Source organism: Oncorhynchus gorbuscha, unplaced genomic scaffold (assembly GCF_021184085.1).
Source record: "Oncorhynchus gorbuscha isolate QuinsamMale2020 ecotype Even-year unplaced genomic scaffold, OgorEven_v1.0 Un_scaffold_850, whole genome shotgun sequence".
Lineage (NCBI taxonomy): Eukaryota > Metazoa > Chordata > Actinopteri > Salmoniformes > Salmonidae > Oncorhynchus > Oncorhynchus gorbuscha.
The window spans coordinates 25,001-42,500 of NW_025745840.1; the positions used below are offsets into that span (position 1 = coordinate 25,001).

General features: G+C 44.0%; 1 pseudogene; it reads right to left on the reverse strand.

Moving 5' to 3' along the window:
* Positions 1 to 17,500, reverse strand: part of LOC124020541 — an 87,680-nt pseudogene that overhangs the window by 24,243 nt on the left and 45,937 nt on the right.

The window sequence follows — 17,500 nt, forward strand, 5'->3', positions numbered from 1 at the left end:
AGGTCCCACAGTTGGCAGTGCATGTCAGAGCAAAAACCAAACCATGAGGTCGAAGGAGACCAGATTGTGTTCAGATCCGGCTCAGGTTCAGATCTGGGGAAGGGCACCAAAACATTCCTCCATTATTCTTAAATGGAAGAAGTTTGGAACCACCAAGACTCTTCCTAGAACTGACCGCCCGGCCAAACTGAGCAATCAGCGTAGAAGGGACTTGGTCAGGGAGGTGACCAAAAACCCGATGGTCACTCTGACAGAGCTCTATAGTTCCTCTGTGGAGATGGGAGAACCTTCCAGAAGGACAACTATCTCTGCAGCACTCCACCAATCAGGCCTTTATGGTAGAGAGGCCAGACGGAAACCACTACTCAGTAAAAGGCACATGACAGCCCACTTGGAGTTTGCCAAAAGGTATGTAAAGGCTCTCAGACCATGAGAAACAAGGTTCTCTGGTCTGATGAAACCAAGATTGAACTCTTTGGCCTGAATGCCAAGTGTGACATCTGGAGGAAACCTGTCGCCATCCCCATGGTGAAGCATGGTGGTGGAGCCATTATGCTGTGGGGGTGTTTTTCAGCGGCAGGGACTGAGGCTAGTCAGGATCAGAGAAAGATGAACAGAGCAAAGTACAGAGATCATTTTTAAAATTGGGATTTAAAAATGTCTAAAAATCTGTTTTTGCTTTGTCATTATGGGGTATTGTGTTTAGATTGATGAAGGAGGGAAAAATATTTAATACATTTTAGAATTACGCTTTAACAAAATGTGGAAAAGGTTAAGGGGTCTGAATACTTTCCGAATGCTCTGTATTCAATTATAGAATACTATACAATATACTATACTATTAACTTATATAATCCTATACAATATACTATACTATTAACTTATAGACTACTATACAATATACTATACTATTATAGAATACTATATTATTAACTTATATTATACTATATGATATATACTATAATATTAATCAGTGTGACTGAGGTTATGCTCCAAATGGCATCCTATTCTCTATGTACTATGATACCCTTATCAAAGGGCACCCTATTTTATTTTATTTTTTTACCTTCATTTAACCAGGCAAGTCAGTTGAGAACAAATTCTTATTTTCAATGACAGCCTGTTCAAGTGCAGAACGACAGATTTGTACCTTGTCAGCTCGGGGTTTGAACTCGCAACCTTCCGGTTACTAGTCCAACGCTCTAACCACTAGGCTATCCTATTCTCTATGTAGTGGACTACTTTTTAGGGTGCCATTTGGGATGCATACTGTGTTACTGCTGGATAGAGATTATGATGACCTCATAATGATTAGAATGGATTGAACTCTGACCTTTCCCCCTGTCTTCCCTGTTGGTCCCTTGCACCCCGGCCCCCACGCACCCCCTGCAGGATAAACAACAGTATTACACACACACAGATAAACACGCATAGGCAGAGAGAAATAAACACACACACACACGCACGCACACAGACAGTACTCACACACGTACACACACAGACAGTACTCACACACACACACACGAACGCACACACAGACAGTACTCACACACGTACAGTACTCACACACGTACACACACAGACAGTACTCACACACACACACACACACACACACACACACACACACACACACACACACACACACACACACACACACACACACACACACACACACACACACACACAGACACACAGACACACAGACAGTACACACACACACACACACACACAGACAGTACTCACACACACACACACACACACAGACAGTATTCACACGTACACACACAGACAGTACTCACACACACACAGACAGTATTCAAACGTACACACACAGACAATACTCACGTTAGGACCCCTCTGTCCTGCACTTCCTGCTTCCCCCCCGGGACCCTGTGGAAGAGAAAACAGGACAGACCGTTACCATGGGTACACCATACGCTCCTAGAGAACACTCTGAACGCTCCTAGAGAACACTCTGAACGCTCCTAGAGAACACTCTGAACGCTCCTAGAGAACACTCTGAACGCTCCTAGAGAACACTCTGAACGCTCCTAGAGAACACTCTGAACGCTCCTAGAGAACACTCTGAACGCTCCTAGAGAACACTCTGAACGCTCCTAGAGAACACTCTGAACGCTCCTGGAGAACACTTTGAACGCTCCTAGAGAACACTCTGAACGCTCCTAGAGAACACTCTGAACGCTCCTAGAGAACACTTTGAACGCTCCTAGAGAACACTCTGAACGCTCCTAGAGAACACTCTGAACGCTCCTAGAGAACACTCTGAACGCTCCTGGAGAACACTTTGAACGCTCCTAGAGAACACTCTGAACGCTAATAGAGTGAAACATTCTGAATGCTCCTAGAGAACACTCTGAACGCTCCTAGAGTGAAACATTCTGAACGCTCCTAGAGAACACTCTGAACGCTCCTAGAGAACACTTTGAACGCTCCTAGAGAACACTCTGAACGCTCCTAGAGTGAAACATTCTGAACGCTCCTAGAGAACACTCTGAACGCTCCTAGAGTGAAACATTCTGAACGCTCCTAGAGAACACTCTGAACGCTCCTAGAGAACACTCTGAACGCTCCTAGAGAACACTCTGAACGCTCCTAGAGAACACTCTGAACGCTCCTAGAGAACACTCTGAACCTCCTAGAGAACACTCTGAACGCTCCTAGAGAACACTCTGAACGCTCCTAGAGTGAAACACTCTGAACGCTCCTAGAGAACACTCTGAACGCTCCTAGAGTGAAACACTCTGAACGCTCCTAGAGAACACTCTGAACGCTCCTAGAGAACACTCTGAACGCTCCTGGAGAACACTTTGAACGCTCCTAGAGAACACTCTGAATGCTCCTAGAGTGAAACACTCTGAACGCTCCTAGAGAACACTCTGAACGCTCCTGGAGAACACTCTGAACGCTCCTAGAGAACACTCTGAACGCTCCTAGAGCGAAACACTCTGAACGCTCCTAGAGAACACTCTGAACGCTCCTAGAGAACACTCTGAACCTCCTAGAGAACACTCTGAACGCTCCTAGAGAACACTCTGAACGCTCCTAGAGAACACTCTGAACGCTCCTGGAGAACACTTTGAACGCTCCTAGAGAACACTCTGAATGCTCCTAGAGTGAAACACTCTGAACGCTCCTAGAGAACACTCTGAACGCTCCTAGAGAACACTCTGAACGCTCCTAGAGTGAAACACTCTGAACGCTCTAGAGAACACTCTGAACGCTCCTGGAGAACACTTTGAACGCTCCTAGAGAACACTCTGAATGCTCCTAGAGCGAAACACTCTGAACGCTCCTAGAGAACACTCTGAACGCTCCTAGAGTGAAACACTCTGAACGCTCCTAGAGAACACTCTGAACGCTCCTAGAGAACACTCTGAACGCTCCTAGAGAACACTCTGAACGCTCCTAGAGAACACTGTGAACGCTCCTAGAGAACACTCTGAACGCTCCTAGAGAACACTCTGAACGCTCCTAGAGAACACTCTGAACGCTCCTAGAGAACACTCTGAACGCTCCTAGAGAACACTCTGAACGCTCCTAGAGAAACACTCTGAACGCTCCTAGAGAACACTCTGAACGCTCCTAGAGAACACTCTGAACGCTCCTAGAGAGAAACACTCTGAACGCTCCAAGAGCATAACGCTCTGAATTTAGGAACGCCCAGAGTGCACTCTGGCACTCCAGATTGAATGTATGAATACGCCCTATTGTAAAGCCTCCCTCTACTAAAATCAAATCAAATCAAATCAAATTGTATTTGTCACATACACATGGTTAGCAGATGTTAATGCGAGTGTAGCGAAATGCTTGTGCTTCTAGTTCCGACAATGCAGTGATAACCAACAAGTAATCTAACTAACAATTCCAAAACTACTGTCTTATACACAGTGTAAGGGGATAAGGAACATGTACATAAGGATATATGAATGAGTGATGGTACAGAGCAGCATACAGTAGATGGTATCGAGTACAGTATATACATATGAGATGAGTGTGTAGACAAAGTAAACAAAGTGGCATAGTTAAAGTGGCTAGTGATACATGTGTTACATAAGGATGCAGTCGATGTTGTAGAGTACAGTATATACATATGCATATGAGATGAATAATGTAGGGTAAGTAACATTATATAAGGTAGCATTGTTTAAAGTGGCTAGTGATATATTTACATCATTTCCCATCAATTCCCATTATTAAAATGGCTGGAGTTGGGTCAGTGTCAATGACAGTGTGTTGGCAGCAGCTACTCACCCTCTTCCCCTTCTCTCCCAAAACTCCAATAGATCCAGGAAAACCATCCGAACCCTGTTGGGATTGACACACACAGAAACATTACTGCTACGATCAGACAATGTGTTAGCCTTCTCTGTTACTGCTACGATCAAACAATGTGTTAGTTACTGCTACGATCAGACAATGTGTTAGTTACTGTTATGATCAGACAATGTGTTAGTTACTGTTACGATCAGACAATGTGTTAGCCTTCTCTGTGTTCCTGCTACGATCAGACAATGTGTTAGCCTTCTCTGTGTTACTGCTACGATCAGACAATGTGTTAGCCTTCTCTGTGTTCCTGCTACGATCAGACAATGTGTTAGCCTTCTCTGTGTTCCTGCTACGATCAGACAATGTGTTAGCCTTCTCTGTGTTCCTGCTACGATCAGACAATGTGTTAGCCTTCTCTGTTACTGCTACGATCAGACAATGTGTTAGTTACTGCTACGATCAGACAATGTGTTAGCCTTCTCTGTGTTCCTGCTACGATCAGACAATGTGTTAGCCTTCTCTGTTACTGCTACGATCAGACAATGTGTTAGTTACTGCTACGATCAGACAATGTGTTAGTTACTGCTACGATCAGACAATGTGTTAGTTACTGCTACGATCAGACAATGTGTTAGCCTTCTCTGTTACTGCTACGATCAGACAATGTGTTAGCCTTCTCTGTTACTGCTACGATCAGACAATGTGTTAGTTACTGCTACGATCAGACAATGTGTTAGCCTTCTCTGTTACTGCTACGATCAGACAATGTGTTAGTTACTGCTACGATCAGACAATGTGTTAGCCTTCTCTGTGTTCCTGCTACGATCAGACAATGTGTTAGCCTTCTCTGTTACTGCTACGATCAGACAATGTGTTAGTTACTGCTACGATCAGACAATGTGTTAGTTACTGCTACGATCAGACAATGTGTTAGTTACTGCTACGATCAGACAATGTGTTAGCCTTCTCTGTGTTCCTGCTACGATCAAACAATGTGTTAGCCTTCTCTGTTACTGCTACGATCAAACAATGTGTTAGCCTTCCCTTTGTTAACTGACATGTATATTGGTTTACTTGATATATTAACTCCTCTCACCTTCGGTCCTTTTTGTCCAGGATACCCCGGTAACCCTGGAACTCCCAGTTTACCCTGAGAGAGAGAGAGAGAGGAGGAGAAGAGAGAGGAGAGAGAGCGAGAGAGAGAGAGAGAGAGAGAGAGAGAGGAGAGAGAGAGAGAGAGAGAGAGAGAGAGAGAGAGAGAGAGAGAGAGAGAGAGAGGAGAGAGAGAGAGAGGGAGAGAGAGAGAGAGAGAGAGAGAGAGGAGAGGAGGGAGAGAGAGAGAGAGAGAGGAGAGAGAGAGAGAGAGAGAGAGAGGGAGGAGAAGAGAGAGAGGAGAGGGAGAGAGAGAGAGAGGAGAGAGAGAGAGAGAGAGAGAGAGAGAGAGAGAGAGAGAGAGAGAGAGAGAGAAGATTGAGTCTTCTGGAAATGTTGACTTCATGTAACTTTTTCTTTAGCTCAGTGGGACAGTGGGACAGTGCAGACAACCCCCTTCCTCCCACACACCCCATCTGTGTACCACCTACCTTTTCTCCAGCGATGCCCACGGCTCCAGCCTCCCCCAGGGGTCCAGCCTGTCCTTTAGGTCCTTCAGGACCATCCTCTCCCCTGGACCCTGGGACCCCGTTGTCACCCCGTCACCTTTCAGCCCCATCTCTCCCTTAGAGCCGGGGAACCCATCCTCACCCTACAACCCGGAACAGAGATAACTCTGGGTAGTGCTTTGTAAAAAACACAGAGCTAATCGGGGTATAGCTGGGTAAAACACAGAGATAACTCAGGGTATAGCTGGGTAAAACACAGAGATAATTCAGGGTATAGCTGGGTAAAACACAGAGATAACTCTGGGTAGTGCTTTGTAAAAAACACAGAGCTAATCGGGGTATAGCTGGGTAAAACACAGAGATAACTCAGGGTAGAGCTGGGTAAAACACAGAGATAACTCAGGGTAGAGCTGGGTAAAACACAGAGATAACTCAGGGGTAGAGCTGGGTAAAACACAGAGATAACTCAGGGTAGAGATGGGTAAAACACAGAGATAACTCAGGGTAGAGCTGTGTAAAACAGAGATAACTCAGGGTAGAGCTGGGTAAACCACAGAGATAACTCAGGGTACAGCTGGGTAAAACAGAGATAACTCAGGGTATAGCTGGGTAAAACACAGAGATAACTCAGGGTAGAGATGGGTAAAACACAGAGATAACACAGGGTAGAGCTGGGTAAACCACAGAGATAACTCCGGGTAGAGCTGGGTAAAACAGAGATAACTCAGGGTAGTGCTTTGTAAAAACACAGAGATAACTCAGGGTAGAGCTGGGTAAAACACAGAGATAACTCAGGGTAGAGCTGGGTAAAACACAGAGATAACACAGGGTAGAGCTGGGTAAACCACAGCGATAACTCAGGATGTAGAGCTGGGTAAAACACAAAGATAACACAGGGTAGAGCTGGATAAAACACAGAGATAACACAGGGTAGAGCTGGGTAAACCACAGAGATGGATCACATAACTCAGGGTAGAGCTGGGTAAAACAGAGATAACAGGGTAGATCTGTGTCTCTCTCACCTTCTCCCCTTTGCTTCCCTTCATTCCTCTAATTCCGTCCGCTCCTGTGGATGAGACAGAGAATACACATCTTAGAATGGAACCCAGAGACAGAGAATACACACTTAGAATGGAACCCAGAGACAGAGAATACACACTTAGAATGGAACCCAGAGACAGAGAATACACACTTAGAAGGGAACCCAAAGACAGAGAATACACACTTAGAATGGAACCCAGAGACAGAGAATACACACTTAGAAGGGAACCCAAAGACAGAGAATACACACTTAGAATGGAACCCAGAGACAGAGAATACACACTTAGAATGGAACCCAGAGACAGAGAATACACACTTAGAAGGGAACCCAAAGACAGAGAATACACACTTAGAATGGAACCCAGAGACAGAGAATACACACTTAGAATGGAACCCAGAGACAGAGAATACACACTTAGAAGGGAACCCAAAGACAGAGAATACACACTTAGAATGGAACCCAGAGACAGAGAATACACACATTAGAAGGGAACCCAAAGACAGAGAATACACACTTAGAATGGAACCCAGAGACAGAGAATACACACTTAGAATGGAACACAGAGACAGAGAATACACACTTAGAAGGGAACCCAAAGACAGAGATACACACTTAGAATGGAACCCAGAGACAGAGAATACACACTTAGAATGGAACACAGAGACAGAGAATACACACTTAGAATGGAACCCAGAGACAGAGAATACACACTTAGAATGGAACCCAGAGACAGAGAATACACACTTACAATGGAACACAGAGATAGAGAATACACACTTAGAATGGAACACAGAGACAGAGAATACACACTTAGAATGGAACCCAGAGACAGAGAATACACACTTAGAATGGAACCCAGAGACAGAGAATACACACTTAAAATGGAACCCAGAGACAGAGAATACACACTTAGAATGGAACCCAGAGACAGAGAATACACACTTAGAATGGAACCCAGAGACAGAGAATACACACTTAGAATGGAACCCAGAGACAGAGAATACACACTTAGAATGGAACCCAGAGACAGAGAATCAGAACAAACAGAACAGAACACAGATTTAGAATGTACCTTCACTCCTCTTGATCCTGGATATCCTATAGGCCCCTGGACTCCTGGTGGGCCCTATACACACACACAGAGACACATCAGTAACATCACACACACACACACACACACACACACACACACACACACACACACACACACACACACACACACACACACACACACACACACACACACACACACACACACACACACACACACAGTGACAGGCTTACATGGTAGTCCCTTCTCTCCTGGAGTCCCCTCTCTCCTGGGTGACCCTGTAGACACGAGGACAAGATCATATGGATGAGAGCGAATATGTGTGTGTGTGTTAGTTAACTGTGTGTGTTTAATATAGTAGGACGTGTGTGAGTTTGTTAGCGTGTGTGTTAGCATATGTGTGTGTGTGTGTCCCTACCTGTGTGTGTGTAATGTGTAGGACAGTGTATTAACTGTGTGTGTGTGTGTGTGTGTGTGTGTGTGTGTGTGTGTGTGTGTGTGTGTGTGTGTGTGTGTGTGTGTGTGTGTGTGTGTGTGTGTGTGTGTGTGTGTGTGTGTGTGTGTGTGTGTGTGTGTTAGTGTGTGTATTAGCGTGTGTGAGTTTGTTAGCGTGTGTGTTAGCGTATGTGTGTGTGTGTGTTAGTGTGTGCATTAGCGTGTGTGAGTTTGTTAGCGTGTGTGTTAGCGTATGTGTGTGCGTTAGCGTTTATGTTAGTGTGTATGCAGTACTCACGGTAGGTCCATCATTCCCAGGTAGTCCCTGCAACCCTTTCTTCCCTTGGGGCCCCTGAGAGACAAAGCCATTTTAATTACAACCTACACCTTTAATTTACCTCATCATATCATATGGCATGTAAAGTATATGTTGTCATATATTCCTGTGTTTTGACATGTTCTATATATAGTTGAAGTCGGAAGTTTACATACACCTTAGCAAAATACATTTAAACTCAGTTTTTCACAATTCCTGAAATGTAATCCTATTAAAAATTCCCTGTTTTATGTCAGTGAGGATCACCACTTCATTTTAAGAATGTGAAATGTCAGAATAATAGTAGAGAGAATGATTTATTTCAGCTTTTATTTATTTAATCACATTCCCAGTGGGTCAGAAGTTTACATACACTCAATTGGTATTTGGTATAATTGCCTTTAAATTGTTTAACTTGGGTCAAACGTTTAATATAGTAGCCTTCCACAAGCTTCCCACATTAAGTTAGGTGAATTTTGGCCCATTCCTCCTGACAGAGCTGGTGTAACTGAGTCAGGTTTGTAGGCCTCCTTGCTCGCACATGCTTTTTCAGTTCTGCCCACATGTTCTATAGGATTGAGTTCAGGGCTTTGTATAGTAGGACAGTCACTCCAACACCTCGACTTTGTTGTCCTTAAGCCATTTGACACAACATTGGAAGTATGCTTGTCCATTTGTCATCTGGAAGACACATTTGCATGACCAAGCTTTAACTTCCTGACTGATGTCTTGTTGCTTCAACATACCCACATAATTGTCCATCCTCATGATGCCATCTATTTTGTGAAGTGCACCAGTCCCTCCTGCAGCAAAGCACCCCCTTACAACATGATGATGCTTCACGGTTGGGATGGTGTTCTCCGGCTTGCAAGCCCCCCTTTTTCTACAAACATAACGATGGTCATTATGACCAAACAGTTCTATTTTTGTTTCATCAGACCAGAGGACATTTCTCCAAAAGTACGATCTTTGTCCCCATGTGCAGTTGCAAACCGTAGTCTGGCTATTTATGCGGCTTTGGAGCAGTGGCTTCTCCTTGCTGAGCGGCCTTTCAGGTTATGTTGATATAGGACTCGTATTACTGTGGATATAGATACTTTTGTACCTGTTTCCTCCAGCATCTTCACAAGGTCCTTTGCTGTTGTTCTGGGATTGATTTTTACTTTTCGCAACAAATTACATTAATCTCTAGGAGACAGAACGCGTCTCCTTCCTGAGCAGTATGACGGCTGCGTGGTCCCATGGTGTTCATACTTGTGTACTATTGTTTGTACAGATGAACGTGGTACATTCAGGCATTTGGCTCCCAAGGATGAACCAGACATGTTTAATATGGAGGTCTACATTTCTTTTCTGAGGTCTTGGATGATTTATTTTGATTTTCCCATGATGCCAAGCAAAGAGGCACTGAGTTTGAAGGTAGGCCTTGAAATACATCCACAGGTACACCTCCAATTGACTCAAATGCTGTCAATTAGGCTATCAGAAGCTTCTAAAGCCATGACATAATTTTCTAGAATATTCCAAGTTGTTTAAAGTCACAATCAACTTAGTGTATGTAAACGTCTGACCCACTAGAATTGTGATACAGTGAATTATAATTGAAATAATCTGTAAACAATTGTTGGAAAAATGACTTGTGTCATGCACAAAGTAGATGTCCTAACCAACTTGCCATAACTATAGTTTGTTAACAAGAAATTTGTGGAGTGGTTGAAAAACAAGTTTTAATGACTCCAACCTAAGTGTATGTAAACGAGTTTTAATGACTCCAACCTAAGTGTATGTAAACTTCTGACTTCAAATGTATATTGACATACAGTATCTCATACATTCTGTGTTGGTATGTTTCAACCACAACCTACTTAGACATGTTTAATATAGTAGGACAGTCCTACCTTAACTTAGACATGTTGAATATGGTAGGACAGTCCTACCTTAACTTTAACATGTTTAACATGGTAGGACAGTCCTACCTTAACTTTAACATGTTTAACATGGTAGGACAGTCCTACCTTAACTTTAACATGTTTAACATGGTAGGACAGTCCTACCTTAACTTTAACATGTTTAACATGGTAGGACAGTCCTACCTTAACTTTAACATGTTTAACATGGTAGGACAGTCCTACCTTAACTTTAACATGTTTAACATGGTAGGACAGTCCTACCTTAACTTTAACATGTTTAACATGGTAGGACAGTCCTACCTTAACTTAGACATGTTTAATATAGTAGGACAGTCCTACCTTAACTTTATCATGTTTAATATGCAGTATATGTTGACAACATATTTAGGACAGTCCTACCTTAAGTCCTGGCAAGCCCACCAGGCCCTGAGGACCAGGAAACCCCTGTTAGAGACAGACAGAGAGAGGGAGTTCAGAGAGACAGACAGAGAGAGGGAGTTCAGACAGAGAGAGGGAGTTCAGAGAGACAGACAGAGAGAGGGAGTTCAGAGAGACAGACAGAGAGAGGGAGTTCAGAGAGACAGACAGAGAGAGGGAGTTCAGAGAGACAGACAGAGAGAGGGAGTTCAGAGAGACAGACAGAGAGAGGGAGTTCAGAGAGACAGACAGAGAGAGGGAGTTAAGAGAGACAGACAGAGAGAGGGAGTTCAGAGAGACAGACAGAGAGAGGGAGTTAAGAGAGACAGACAGAGAGAGGGAGTTCAGAGTGTCGGTGTGATAATGAAGCGCAGGTCAGATGCTGTTTGTTCACCCGCCCGCTAATTACCCATTGGCCAAAGCCTGACTACATGTGACGAACCTGACCCTACCCTGACCCTAACCTGACCCTAACCTGACCCTAACCTAACCCTAACCTGACCCTAACCTGACCCTAACCTAACCCTAATCTGACCCTAACCTGACCCTAACCTGAACCTAACCTAACCCTAACCTAACCCTAACCTGACATTAACCTGACCCTAACCTAACACTAACCTGACCCTAACCTGACCCTAACCTGACCCTATCCTGACCCTAACCCTAACCCGATCCTAACCTGACCCTAACCTAACCCTAACCTGACTCTAACCTAACCCTAACCTGACCCTAACCTAATCTGACCCTAACCTGACCCTAACCTGACCCTAACCTAACCCTAACCTGACCCTAACCTAACCCTAACCTGACCTTAACCCTAATCTAACCCTAACCTAACCCTAACCTGACCCTAACCTAACCCTAACCTGACCCTATCCTGACCCTAACCTGACCCTAACCTAACCCTAACCTGACCCTAACCTGACCCTAACCTGACCCTAACCTAACCCTAACCTGACCCTAACCCTAATCTGACCCTAACCTGACCCTAACCTGACCCTAACCTAACCCTAACCTGACCCTAACCTGACCCTAACCTAACCCTAACCTGACCCTAACCTGACCCTAACCTAACCCTAACCTGACCCTAACCTAACCCTAACCTGACCCTAACCTGACCCTAACCTGCTAATATAGAAAATGCACTGTACAGTCAGAAATGGTGTCAAACAATGTTGACAGACCTTTTCAGACAGGCCTCTGTTTCTGCTTATCATTTATGACATTTTAGAAGGCTCTTTGCAAGTCAACTTGGGTCTATACTTGGGTCTATACTGAGATACAGGCAGCTTCACTTCTGCCATTAGTTGTTGTCCTAGACCAGTGGTTCCCAAACTTTATATAGTCCTGTACCCCCTCTAAAACTATATAGTCCCATACCCCTTCAAACATTCAACCTCCAGCTGTACCCCCTCTAAATCTATATAGTCCCGTACCCCTACAAACCTCCGGATGTACCCCCTCTAAATCTATATAGACCCATACCCCTTCAAACATTCAAACCTCCAGCTGTACCCCCTCTAAATATATATAGTCCTGTACCCCTTCAAACATTCAACCTCCAGCTGTACCCCCTCTAAATCTATATAGTCCCGTACCCCTACAAACCTCCGGATGTACCCCCTCTAAATCTATATAGACCCATACCCCTTCAAACATTCAAACCTCCAGCTGTACCCCCTCTAAATCTATATAGTCCCATACCCCTTCAAACATTCAAACCTCCAGATGTTCCCTCTCTAAATCTATATAGTCCCGTACCCTTTCAAACATTCAACCTCCAGCTGTACCCCATCTAAATCTATATAGTCCCCGTACCCCTTCAAACCTCCAGCTGTACCCCCTCTAGCACCAGGGTCAGTGCACTCTCAAATGTTGTTTTTTACCATCATTGTAAGCCTGCCAAACACACTATACAATACATTTATTAAACATAAGAATGAGTGAGAGTTGTCGTCACAACCCGGCTCGTGGGAAGTGACAAAGAGCTCTTATAGGACCAAGGCACAAACAATAATATATAATAATAAAAACAATAATAATCAATAATTTTGCTCTATATTTAACCAACTTACATATCAAACCTTATTTGTTTTATGTGAAAGGCTGTAGACTATGTGAGAGGTTATAGACTATGTGAGAGGTTATAGACTATGTGAGAGGTTACAGACTATGTGAGAGGTTATAGACTATGTGAAAGGTTATAGACTATGTGAGAGGTTATAGACTATGTGAGAGGTTATAGACTATGTGAGAGGTTACAGACTATGTGAGAGGTTATAGACTATGTGAGCGGTTATAGACTATGTGAGAGGTTATAGACTATGTGAGAGGTTATAGACTATGTGAGAGGTGATATACTATATGAGAGGTTATAGACTATGTGAGAGGTTATAGACTATGTGAGAGGTTATAGACTATGTGAGAGGTTATAGACTATGTGAGAGGTTATAGACTATGTGAGAGGTTATAGACTATGTGAGAGGTTATAGACTATGTGAGAGGTTATAGACTATGTGAGAGGTTATAGACTATGTGAGAGATTATAGACTATGTGAGAGGTTACAGGCCTACAGTCGGTATCCAGGTGTCAGTCAGGCTCCTGTTCCATTGAACCCATCTGAACAGTACAGCTCCCTTGACGTGCCATCGTCCTCTTTTAACCACTTCACCAAGTCTTTCCCCAAACATCACACTACTGTTCTGGTCCTCCGTTATATTTGTTTTCAACTATCCACTTCACAGCTTTGCTCTTATTGATTTAAAGTCTGTCGTGGTCCCTTCTGTGTCAGTGGTGTGTATCTGGGCCATTACAGTTATTATATTATTAGATATAGTTATTAGCTATAGCTGAGGCTGAGGCTCCGGCACTAACAACAGATAGAAAACGATGACAGAAAAACCTTCACTGTAGCCTATAGGTATGACTTGTTTTCTCTTTATTCAACCTGCCCACCACCCACCCGCTCTTCATCCACACATTATTCCATGAAGCTAAACCGCCCGCCTCGCGGATATAACCGCGGGAGACATAACCGCGGGGGACTGTCGGTTACGAGTCAACCAGCGCATCACTAGTGTGTGTGTTTTTATGTGTGTGTGTGTGTACCTGCAACCCAGGGTTTCCTTGCTGCCCGGATGCTCCCATCTCCCCCGGAGGACCCTGTAGACAGAGGAAATGGCATCATAGACACCACTCTTCCAGTTGATGTAAACACAGGGTTCTAGAACGTCTCAGTCGTCACACTCACCAAGTTTCCCTTGGAACCTTGGATTCCATCCACTCCTCGGATTCCCTGAAGAGGGGGAGACAGGTCAGAGAGGGGGAGACAGGCCAGAGAGGGAGAGACAGGCCAGAGAGGGGAGACAGGCCAGAGAGGGAGAGCCAGGCCAGAGAGGGGGAAGAGGGGGAGACAGGCCAGAGAGGGGGAGACAGGCCAGAGAGGGGGAAGAGGGGGAGACAGGCCAGAGAGGGGGAGATTGGGGAGGGAGGAAAGAGAAGGGGAGAAAAAGGAGAGAGGGGATAGGGAAACAGGGGGAAGAGGAGAGAGGGACAACTGTCAATCAACCAAAAAAGTTGGAAGAAGAGATACTGAAGAGAGATAGATTGTCATTGGTGTTGTCTGTCCAGTAAACATCCAGGTATCAGACCAGGCTGTGAGGCTGTAGCGAACTGAGGGAGCTGGCAGGGCTTCCTTCCACCAGGAAACAACAGCTTTATAGATGCGGTAAACATCCAGGTATCAGACCAGGCTGTGAGGCTGTAGCTAACTGAGGGAGCTGGCAGGGCTTCCTTCCACCAGGAAACAACAGCTTTATAGATGCAGTAAACATCCAGGTATCAGACCAGGCTGTGAGGCTGTAGCTAACTGAGGGAGCTGGCAGGGCTTCCTTCCACCAGGAAATAACAGCTTTATAGATGCAGTAAACATCCAGGTATCAGACCAGGCTGTGAGGCTGTAGCTAACTGAGGGAGCTGGCAGGGCTTCCGTCCACCAGGAAACGACAGCTTTATAGATGCAGTAAACATCCAGGTATCAGACCAGGCTGTGAGGCTGTAGCTAACTGGGGGTGCTGGCAGGGCTTCCTTCCACCAGGAAATAACAGCTTTATAGATGCAGTAAACATCCAGGTATCAGACCAGGCTGTGAGGCTGTAGCTAACTGAGGGAGCTGGCAGGGCTTCCTTCCACCAGGAAACAACAGCTTTATAGATGCAGTAAACATCCAGGTATCAGACCAGGCTGTGAGGCTGTAGCTAACTGAGGGAGCTGGCAGGGCTTCCTTCCACCAGGAAACAACAGCTTTATAGATGCAGTAAACATCCAGGTATCAGACCAGGCTGTGAGGCTGTAGCTAACTGAGGGAGCTGGCAGGGCTTCCTTCCACCAGGAAACAACAGCTTTATAGATGCAGTAAACATCCAGGTATCAGACCAGGCTGTGAGGCCTTCAGGCATTGAAGTTGTTCTGCTGTGCGTGCGTGCGTGCGTGCGTGCGTGCGTGCGTGCGTGCGTGCGTGCGTGCGTGTGTGTGTGTGTGTGTGTGTGTGTGTGTGTGTGTGGTTAGAACAGGTGTAACCAACATGTAACACCCGCAGGTCACAGACTACATGTTGAAAGGTGTTATATTGGCAGACAGACAGAAGCAGAACCTAATGTCTTCTAATCTGATAAAGATGTTAACATGTTTAATGTAACGCCAACATATGTATCATTACCATAACACAGTTTGTCAGCAGCAAGTGGAGACAGGTTGGAGTTGAGGTCAGGGTTCATGTTTTAATGAGAACTGGAGCAACAACTACAAAGTCTTTATGTCTACAGTATAGTAAGGATGAAGTCTGTAGATCTACAGTATAGTAAGGATGAAGTCTGTAGGTCTACAGTATAGTAAGGATGAAGTCTGTAGGTCTACAGTATAGTAGGAATGAAGTCTGTAGGTCTACAGTATAGTAAGGATGAAGTCTGTAGGTCTACATTATAGTAAGGATGAAGTCTGTAGGTCTACAGTATAGTAAGGAGGAAGTCTGTAGGTCTACAGTATAGTAAGGATGAAGTCTGTAGGTCTACAGTATAGTAAGGATGAAGTCTTTATGTCTACATTATAGTAAGGATGAAGTCTGTAGGTCTACAGTATAGTAAGGAGGAAGTCTGTAGGTCTACAGTATAGTAAGGATGAAGTCTTTATGTCTACATTATAGTAAGGATGATGTCTGTAGGTCTACAGTATAGTAAGGAGGAAGTCTGTAGGTCTACAGTATAGTAAGGATGAAGTCCGTAGGTCTACATTATAGTAAGGATGAAGTCTGTAGGTCTACAGTATAGTAAGGAGGAAGTCTGTAGGTCTACAGTATAGTAAGGATGAAGTCTGTAGGTCTACAGTATAGTAAGGATGAAGTCTTTATGTCTACATTATAGTAAGGATGAAGTCTGTAGGTCTACAGTATAGTAAGGAGGAAGTCTGTAGGTCTACAGTATAGTAAGGAGGAAGTCTGTAGGTCTACAGTATAGTAAGGATGAAGTCTTTATGTCTACATTATAGTAAGGATGAAGTCTGTAGGTCTACAGTATAGTAAGGAGGAAGTCTGTAGGTCTACAGTATAGTAAGGATGAAGTCTGTAGGTCTACAGTATAGTAAGGATGAAGTCTGTAGGTCTACAGTATAGTAAGGATGAAGTCTTTATGTCTACAGTATAGTAAGGATGAAGTCTGTAGGTCTACAGTATAGTAAGGATGAAGTCTGTAGGTCTACAGTACAGTAAGGATGAAGTCTTTAGGTCTACAGTACAGTAAGGATGAAGTCTTTATGTCTACAGTATAGTAAGGATGAAGTCTTTATGTCTACAGTATAGTAAGGATGAAGTCTTTATGTCTACAGTATAGTAAGGATGAAGTCTTTAGGTCTGCAGTATAGTAAGGATGAAGTCTATAGGTCTACAGTATAGTAAGGATGAAGTCTTTATGTTTATAGTATAGTAAGGATGAAGTCTTTAGGTCTGCAGTATAGTAAGGATGAAGTCTTTAGGTCTACAGTATAGTAAGGATGAAGTCTTTATGTCTATAGTATAGTAAGGATGAAGTCTTTAGGTCTGCAGTATAGTAAGGATGAAGTCTTTAGGTCTACAGTATAGTAAGGATGAACTCTTTATGTCTATAGTATAGTAAGGATGAAGTCTTTAGGTCTGCAGTATAGTAAGGATGAAGTCTTTAGGTCTACAGTATAGTAAGGATGAAGTCTTTATGTCTATAGTATAGTAAGGATGAAGTCTTTAGGTCTGCAGTATAGTAAGGATGAAGTCTTTAGGTCTACAGTATAGTAAGGATGAAGTCTTTATGTCTATAGTATAGTAAGGATGAAGTCTTTAGGTCTGCAGTATAGTAAGGATGAAGTCTTTAGGTCTACAGTATAGTAAGGATGAAGTATTTATGTCTACAGTAAGG